The sequence below is a fragment of the Moschus berezovskii genome, chromosome 6, assembly GCF_049115385.1.
Source record: "Moschus berezovskii isolate FMDL1 chromosome 6, NW_MosBer_1.0, whole genome shotgun sequence".
In the NCBI taxonomy this organism is placed as follows: domain Eukaryota; kingdom Metazoa; phylum Chordata; class Mammalia; order Artiodactyla; family Moschidae; genus Moschus; species Moschus berezovskii.
This window is the reverse complement of record NC_142465.1, coordinates 85,671,283-85,680,238: the sequence shown is the minus strand read 5'-3', so window position 1 is coordinate 85,680,238 and position 8,956 is coordinate 85,671,283. Positions and strand designations below refer to the sequence as shown.

The window sequence follows — 8,956 nt, the reverse complement described above, 5'->3', positions numbered from 1 at the left end:
TTAGGTTGCTTTCATGTTCTAGCTGTTGTACATAGTGGTATAATGAACATTTTTGAGCACATATCCTTTGGATAAAGTTCCCTCTGGCTATATACCCAGGAGTGGAATTGTGGAATTATATGGTAACTATATTTTTAGTTTTTTAAGGAAGGAAACTTCCTTCCGTACTCCATAGTGGCTGTACCAATTTACATTCCCATCAACAATGTAGGAGGGTTCCTTTTTCTCCATACCCTCTCTAGCATTCATTATTTGTAGATCTTTTGTTAGTGGCCATTTTGACATGAGTCTGGTGATACCTCATTGTAGTTTTGATCTGTATTTCTCTAATATTAGGGATGCATTTTCTTAGTGACTAATTATATTGGATACCTTCCATGTACTTTTGACCATTTTGTATTTTCTTTGGTAAAGTTCAAATTTTTTGCCCATATTTTTATTGAATTTCTCACTTTATTATAGTTAATTTTGAAAGGTTTTTAAAAGTATATTCTCAATACAAACCCTGGTTCAGATATGTATATTGCACACATATTCTTCCAGTTTGTGGCTCAACTTTGCAATCTTTTCATTGTTTTTCAAAGAGTAGTATTTCTTAATGTTGATGAAGTCCAATTTATTATTTATTTCCTTTGAAAATTATGCTTTTGGTGTTATATCTAATAACTTTTCTCCTAACCAAAATATACCAATTCATTTTCCTATGTTTTCTTCTCCAAATTCTAGTTTTACAGTTAGGTCTATAGTTCTGCCCAAGCTAATTTTTCTGTGAGATATGTGCTTTAGATTGAAATGGATTGTCTTGCTATGGACATTTAGTTGTTCAGTACTATTTGTTGAAAAAATTGTGATAGCTAATTTTGTATGTCAATTTGACTAGGCCAAGGGATGTCCACACATCTAATTAAAGATTTTTTTTGGGGTGTGTCTGTGAAGATGTTTCTGTAAAAGATTAGTATTTGAATTGGTGGACACAGTAAAGCAGATGAGCCTCCTTACGCTAGGAGGGCATCATTCAATCCTATGAGGGCCTGGGAAAGGAAAGTTGAATTTTTCTTCCTGCCTAACTGGTCATTCTGGGATACCAGTCTTCTGCCCTCTTTTGGGACTATCCACCCTCTGGTTCTCAGGCCTTCAGACTCATACTGAACCACACTACCAGCTTTCTGGATCTCCAGTTTTCAGATGACATGTCTGAGCTCTCTTCTGTTTCATAAGCTTAAAGATTTACCCTTTCTCCAATATGACTCCTAGTTAATTATCCATTAAAATGACAAAGATAAGAAAAATACAAATATTTTAAATACATTCATCTTAAGTACATTTGTGAATCCTCATGTCTGTGAGCAGCATCCAAGTCTAGTGTCATAGTCCTTTTGGCTGAAGAATTACCTTTAATATCTCTTATAGCACTGGTTTCCTTGTAATGAATTTAGTTTTTGTTGTCTAAAAATGTTGGGGAACACATGTATACCCGGGGCAGATTCATGTCAATATATAGCAAAACCAATACAATAGAATAAAGTAAAAAAAAAAAGAAAAATAAATTCAGCTACTTATAGATCCACAAGCACAGACAGAAATATTACTTAATAATAATAAATTTTATTATTATCATAAAAAAAGTATTGTGTCTTTATTTCTAAAAGACATTCACTGAGTATAGAATTCTCCAGTGATAAGCATTTGTTTTCATTTGTTCCTATCAGTATTTTAAAGACATTTCTCACTGTCTTCTTGGGTACTTTGTTTCTAATGAGGAATTTTCTATAATCCTAATCTTTTTTTTTTTTAATGTGTGTTTTTTCTTTCAGTACAGAATGTGTCTTTACCCTCTATTTATTGTTCAGTTCAGTTCAGTTCAGTTGGTTTTTGGCATTTGATTAAAATATGCCTTGGTATATTTTTTTATGTTTTATTTTCTTTGTGCTTGATATTTGTTGAGTTTCTTGGATCTCTTGGATTATATTTTCCATCATATTTAGAAAATTTTCAGCCATTATTTTTTCAAATATTTTTCTACCTGCCTCCTTCCATAGGGACTCCAATTACATGTATATTGGGTTAGTTGAAGTTATCACACAGCTCACTGATACTTTTAAATTCTTTTTTCTGTATATGTTTCTTTTAGTGTAGTTTCTAAAGGTATGTCTTCAAGTTAATTAATCTTTTCTTTCACATTGTTTAATTTGTCATTAATCATATCTGGTGTATTTTTCACCTCAGACATTATAGTTGTCACCTGTGGAGGTTTGAGGCCTTGTCAGTACTCTGTCCTGCTGACTCTAGCTCTCTTAGTTTCCTCAGACTCTCAGCTCTGCATCCTCAACTCAAGGGTGGCCTGGACTCTGCTTCTGTTTTCTTTCCTTACTCTGAAGTGTGTAAACTCATTAAAGGTACTATGTTAATCACTCAGTCAGTCATGTCTGTCTCTTTGTGACCCCATGGACTGTAGCCTTCCAGACTCCTCTGTCCATGGAATTCTCCAGGCAAGAATATTGGAGTGGGTAGCCATTCTTTCCTCTAGGAGATCTTCCCAACTCAAAGATTGAAACTGGGTCTCCTGCATTGCAGGCGGATTCTTTACCATCTGAGCCACCTGGGAACTAGTTCAGTTCAGTTCAGTTCACTTCAGTCATTCAGTCATGTCCGACTCTTTGCGACCCCATGAATCACAGCACGCCAGGCCTCCCTGTCCATCACCAACTCCCGGAGTTTACCCAAACTCATGTCCATCCAGTCGGTGATGACATCCAGCCATCTCATCCTCTGGAGTCCCCTTCTCCTCCTGCCCCCAATCCCTCCCAGCATCAGGGTCTCTTCCAATGAGTCAACTCTTCGTATGAGGTGGCCAAAGTATTGGAGTTTCAGCTTCAGCATCAGTCCTTCCAATGAACACCCAGGACTGATCTCCTTTAGGATGGACTGGTTGAATCTTCTTGCAGTCCAAGGGACTCTCAAGAGTCTTCAACACCACAGTTCAAAAGCATTGATTCTTCTGCGCTCAGCTTTCTTCACAAGCCCAGGCAAAAATAGTATCCATCTCATTTGTTTCCCGTATTTCAAGGATCATTGTCCTTCATTACCCAATCTTCAGACAATGTTTTGAAAATGTTATTTCATAGATTTAGCTCAGTCTGTGGGGTTACTTTTTGGGGAAGGATGATAAATCTAATTTCTTTCAGTTCATATGCATTAGAAGTGGAAGTCCCCTCTGTTCTTTGATAGCTTTAAGTTATTTTGCCATTTCCATCATACATCATGTTCTCACCAGCCTCTGTCCTCTGTAGATTTTTGCTATTCCATCTCTTTCAAACCCTTCCTTCTTTTCTCATCTGACATATTCCTTATCATCTGTCACATCTTCATTTACTTACTCAGTTGATTGCTTTTGAAAGTTTACTAGATGTTGTCATTTTATCCTCACAGCATTCACAATTTGACTTTCTTAAATTTATCCAGTCAATAAGTGATGAAAGAAGCGTTTGAATCCTGATCACTCTGCCCATGTTCTTTTCATTATGCAATATTTTCCTTCATAATTTTTGAGCTTTTGCAACTTTTCAAGCCTTGAATTTTAGAAGTGGTTCTAGTTCCAGAAAACATGGTACGTTTATCCTCAAGTATCTTAAAATATGGTTGGCATTAACACACTCAAAACAAAAAGATAATCATGTTAAGAGATTTAGGACAAGCAGTTAAAATGAGTGGCACAGAGGATCCTTGAAGTGCTTTTTAATAGATCATAATAGGCTACAATAATTGATAAGTGCTTCATTGATGACTTGGAAGAGGAATAAGATTTTGATGGTTAATGGGGATTTGACCAGATCAAATATTCCTAACTGATTTGCTGAGGTTCAATAGTATTCCAGAAAAAGATTAGAGATATGTCTAAGATACTGGATCACTCAAACTCAGGGTGCCTGACCATGACCAGAAATCATTCATTTATCCCTTCAGTTCAGTTTAGTTCAGTTGCTCAGTCATGTCCAACTCTTTACAACCCATGGACTGCAGTACGCCAGGCTTTCCTGTCCATCACCAGGTCCCAGAACTTACTCAAACTCATGTCCATTGAGTTGGTGATGCCATCTGTAGTGTCTAATAACTATAATATTTTATAAAGTAAAAAGATTGTGATGTTCTGGGATAGATAAAGGGAAAATGAAATACCAGAAAAGCAAATGAGAACAATACTCAGAATAGAGGGGACAGAGGGACAGTTTGTAATGAACAATCACAAAAAAAACTCAGAGAAGTCAAGAATTGTGAGAATGTGGAAAGGCATTTAGGCCAGTCACTGTACAGTGCCTATTTGTAGTACCATTTGCTCAAAAATAAAAGAAGGAATGGAGAATAGAGGGAAAAAAGAAAAAAACTGAGACGGTATAGAGGAGGTCTTTCAAATAAAAATAATAGTCAATGAATTCTTGAATTCATCATGTTCAGTCGGTGTCCTTATCTTGTCTCCTTACTTTTATGACATTAGTTCTTTGAGGAAAGAGAGAATAGTTAAGTATTTGATTTTTATTCATGACTTTACACCTATGGTATGGCAGTGATATGAAGTATTAATTAAAATATCTAAGAATATGTGTTTGACAAGAACAAACTAGTTATCATCCCTTTTCCCAACTCCTCAATGAGATCTTTCAGCTTTATTAAGGGGAAGAAGAACTGGACAGGAAGAAAGATAATAAACTTCTTAAGCAGATCTCAGCCAGAACTTCACCCTGTTATATCCTACCCTATTTCCAATGTCATCACTGGGAGTGGAGAGTGGGCAAGTTCCAAGTTCTCTGCTCTATTGTGGCATGGGAGGGACAGGGATGTGTCTAAGGAAGATACACATTAGGCTTTCTCTGAGTCCCTGAGATGCCCCATTTACCATGATAATAGCCAAATATTTTACTATGGTAAAGGGTCAAATGTGGTACTGAAAATTGAAAGACATAGAGGGTCTCATGGTGAGGATAAGGGAATACCCGCAGCAGCTGGAAATTCAGACATCTCAATGATTGCAAAAATGGAGGAAGAGCAACAGGGATGGACTAGAATCAATAATGTGCATCTCAGCAGATGACACATAACTCTCCTGTCCCACCCACATTCCTTTGACACAACCTGGAGTACAACACGGAACTCAGGTGCCATCATCCGAGTGATGAAATGAGTGTGGAGATGAAATCATAAGGGTAATTCTGAATTTACAACAGTAAACCTTATATTACTCTATTTTCCTGCAATTGATCAAGACTGTATTTCCTAACACCAGGTACAATGTGGATTCAAAGTAGATATTGTACTGTTTTGCTAAAAAAATTAAGTTTTGCACACCTAAATTCAGTTCAATTCAGTTCAGTCGCTCAGTCATATCCGGCTCTTTGCGACCCCATGGACTGCAGCATGCCAGGCCTCCCTGTCCACAACCAACTCCCAGAGCCTAGTCAAACTCATGTCCATTGAGTCGGCAATGCTATCCAACCATCTTATCCTCTGTCATCCCCTTCTTCCCCTGCCTTCAGTTTTTCTCAGCATCAGGGTCTTTTCAAATGAGTCAGTTCTTTGCATCAGGTGGCCAAAGTATTGGAGTTTCAGATTCACCATCAGTCATGCTAATGTATATTCTAGACTGATTTCCTTTAGGATGGACTGGTTGGATCTTCTTGCAGTCCTAGGGACTCTCAAGAGTCTTCTCCAAAATCACATTCAAAAGCATCAATTCTTTGGAGCTCAGCTTTCTTTATAGTCCAACTCTCACATCCATACATGTCTACTGGAAAAGTCATAGCTTTGACTAGACGGACCTTTGTTGACAAAGTAATGTCTCTGCTTTTTAATATGCTGTCCAGGTTGGTCATAACTTTCCTTCCAAGGAGTAAGCGTCTTTTAATTTCATGGCTGCAATCACCATTTGCAGTGATTTTGGAGCCAAAAAAAAAAAAGTCTGTCACAGTTTCCACTGTTTCCCCATTTATTTGCCATGAAATGATGGGACCAGATGCCATGATCTTAGTTTTCTGAATGCTGATTTTTAAGTCAACTTTTTCACTGTCCTCTTTCACTTTCATCAAGAGGCTCTTTAGTTCTTCTTTGCTTTCTGCCATGAGGGTGGTGTCATCTGCATATCTGAGGTTATTGATATTTCTCCTGCAATCTTGATTCTAGTTTGTACTTCATCCAGCCCAGCGTTCCTCATGATGTACTCTGCATATAAGATAAATAAGCAGGGTGACAGTATACAGCCTGGACATGCTCCTTTCCCTATTCAGAAACAGTCTGTTGTTCCATGTCCAGTTCTAACTGTTGCTTCCTGACCTGCATACAGTCTTAAAATTTGGTGTCTACTATAACTCTAACTAGCTGATTAAGCTACCAGTGTAAGGAGATGAAGAACAGAGAACCCTATATTGTTCCAATTTTTAAAAATCAGTTCTTTATGATATTTTGCCTCAAACTCTCTATTCAAAAAGGCAAATTTGGCAAGTTTCCTTCTCATAACTAATGGTACCTGTGGTAAGGATACCATGTGGTTTCAATTTTTCAGAGTGTGAATTCAGCTGTATAAGTTTCACCGTCAGCTTTAAAGATAGGAGGTAATTTTAAGTATGACTTTTCCTGAACTCGGCATTCATTTTCCTAATTTTTGCTTACTTGGTGCCTTATAATATGGTAATGTATTCCTATGACCTTGGGAAAAATGTATATTCAAGGTAGAGGCTTGTGTGGAAAAGATCTTTGATTTTGTTTTTTAGAAACAGCATAGTGCACTGATTCACTTTTATAATATGAATACCCTCAATGTGCTGAGTCCTCAGCACACTGTCTTTAGTGAAAGACACTAAACTGGTCCACTTGGGCACCTGCAGTTAAAAGCTATTAATGTCTAACATATATCAGATGCTTCAATTGACTTGGTTAGGATTGGCCCCTAGTTTAAAGAGAAAAGATTTCCTTGTACAGAAACTTCCCTGCCTCCACTCAAGTGGGGAGGCCAGCCAGGAGAATGGGCTGTTTATTTTCGAGCCCATGTAAAAGGAGCTCATGAGTAGACATCTCCTGCTGTAGACCAAGCCTCTCTAAGAGGTCATCTTTGTTGCAAGTGTCTGAGGAATTGCCTCCCCTGCTGATGATTGGGGATATTTTTAGCTACAAGTTGAAACTTTTCATTCTTGAAATTGTTTTCATTTCTACCCAAAGAGGCAAACTTCATGAGTCCAGGGGGAAAACAAAAACAAAATAGGAGGCATAAGCACTAAGAGGAGCTGTGTGTCTATGTAAAAAGAAACCCGATGAAATTGCTTCCCCTGGTGCTGACAATTTGGTCCTGGCACCAGGGTGGTTCTAATAGCTGTAGGCTAAAAGAATCATTTCCATAGTGCAGCTCATAAGGATAATATAAATTTCACTTAAGTATATATGATTACAGAAAATTGCACAGAATTGCAACAGACTTTGTGCTGTACTGTTTATGGAGCAATATAGATTTACCAATTTTTTTTTTTCTAAATTCAATGTGAGACAAACTATTTTGACTTCAGGAGAGGATAAAGGTCTACAGCACTGCATTGATGTGTATTAAGATTCTAAATCAGGCTTGCCACACATTCTACCAATGAGTTGGGAAGTGGTAGGGCTCTATTACATTACCAGCTCTGAAGTGTTTCATGAAATCACCAAGTGTCTCTCTCTCTATGGGTTCATGGCGTATGGAAACTCTCCTAAGGGGCTCACCATTCAAGAGTTGCATCAAGATACACCTAAGACATCTGCTAGGCCATGTGCACATATCTAGAGGCACTTCCTTGTTCCATCACATATCACCATGGTGGACATACATAATTGGCATCTCTATACTCTCTTGTATGTTTCTAAAGAACAATCACTGTGTTTTTCTCATTGAGCTCAAGTTCTGTACCGTATCCCCAGTATATCTTCAATAACTATTCGTCAAATTAAATTGAACTGAATGAGATGATTCTTTCCACTAAAAACACAGGCACACTTGTGGGGTGAACTATTTAAATCATTATTAATCTTATTTGACTTCCCTGGTGGTCCAGTGGCTAAGACTCCTTGCTTCAAAAGCAGGGGACCCAGGTTCAATCCCTGGTCAGGGAACTAGATCCCACATGCCACAACTAAAGATCCCACATGCTGCAACAAAGATCAAAGATACTGCTTGCTTCAACTAGGACCTGGCAGAGCCAAATGAAGAATAAACACTTAACAAATATTATTGCATTCTTGCAATAGCAGGGCTGTCTGTCAGATGTGGCAGAAAGATGTGCTTATGGAGTGTTTTAGCAGGGAAATAAAACCTAAAAAGAAAGGGAAAGGAACTAACCTTATCAAGAGGGATTAAAGCTCATTCACTCATTTAATCCTCACAGCAGTTCTGAAGATGTTTTAATTCTCATTTTATAGATGAGGACATTGAAATTCAGAGAGGTTAAGTATATTTCCCAAGTTCATGTAGCTGAGATTTGATTTCCTCTCAGAATAAATAACCATTCTAAGAATCTGCCATCTTATCCCACTTTCATTGAAAAAGAGGAAAACTTACCTGTGACCAATGACAGAATCAAGCTTCCATTTCCATTCCAAGTTACTTTCCCTATAAGGCTATTAATCAAGTAAGTTATCTTCAGAGAGAGGATTATGAGATACTGAATCATATTTCAGTCAAGAATCCAAGACGAATCCCATCAACTTCTCTCCCTTTATTGATGATTGATTCATACTATGGGTGATTCCTGGGAGTCACAATGGCCTGTTGCTCATAGATGACTGACTCTTCCTCTTCCCCATGTGTTTGCTTTTGGTATTCAACTGCTGTTCCTGAATTATGATGAATAACAACATTCCTTGGTGGTAATAGCAGCAGACAGGGATGCTGAAGTTAGGCAGAAAGCTTCCTTGTGGGTTTGGTGGGATTGAAAAACTCAGGGAG

The 8,956-nt window shown here is 37.8% G+C and overlaps 1 non-coding gene across 1 annotated transcript; it reads left to right on the top strand.

Moving 5' to 3' along the window:
• Positions 1-8,051: 8,051 nt before the first annotated feature.
• Positions 8,052-8,124, top strand: TRNAL-CAA (transfer RNA leucine (anticodon CAA)). The gene has a single exon. It is a non-coding gene; the product is annotated as a tRNA-Leu (tRNA).
• Positions 8,125-8,956: the final 832 nt, after the last annotated feature.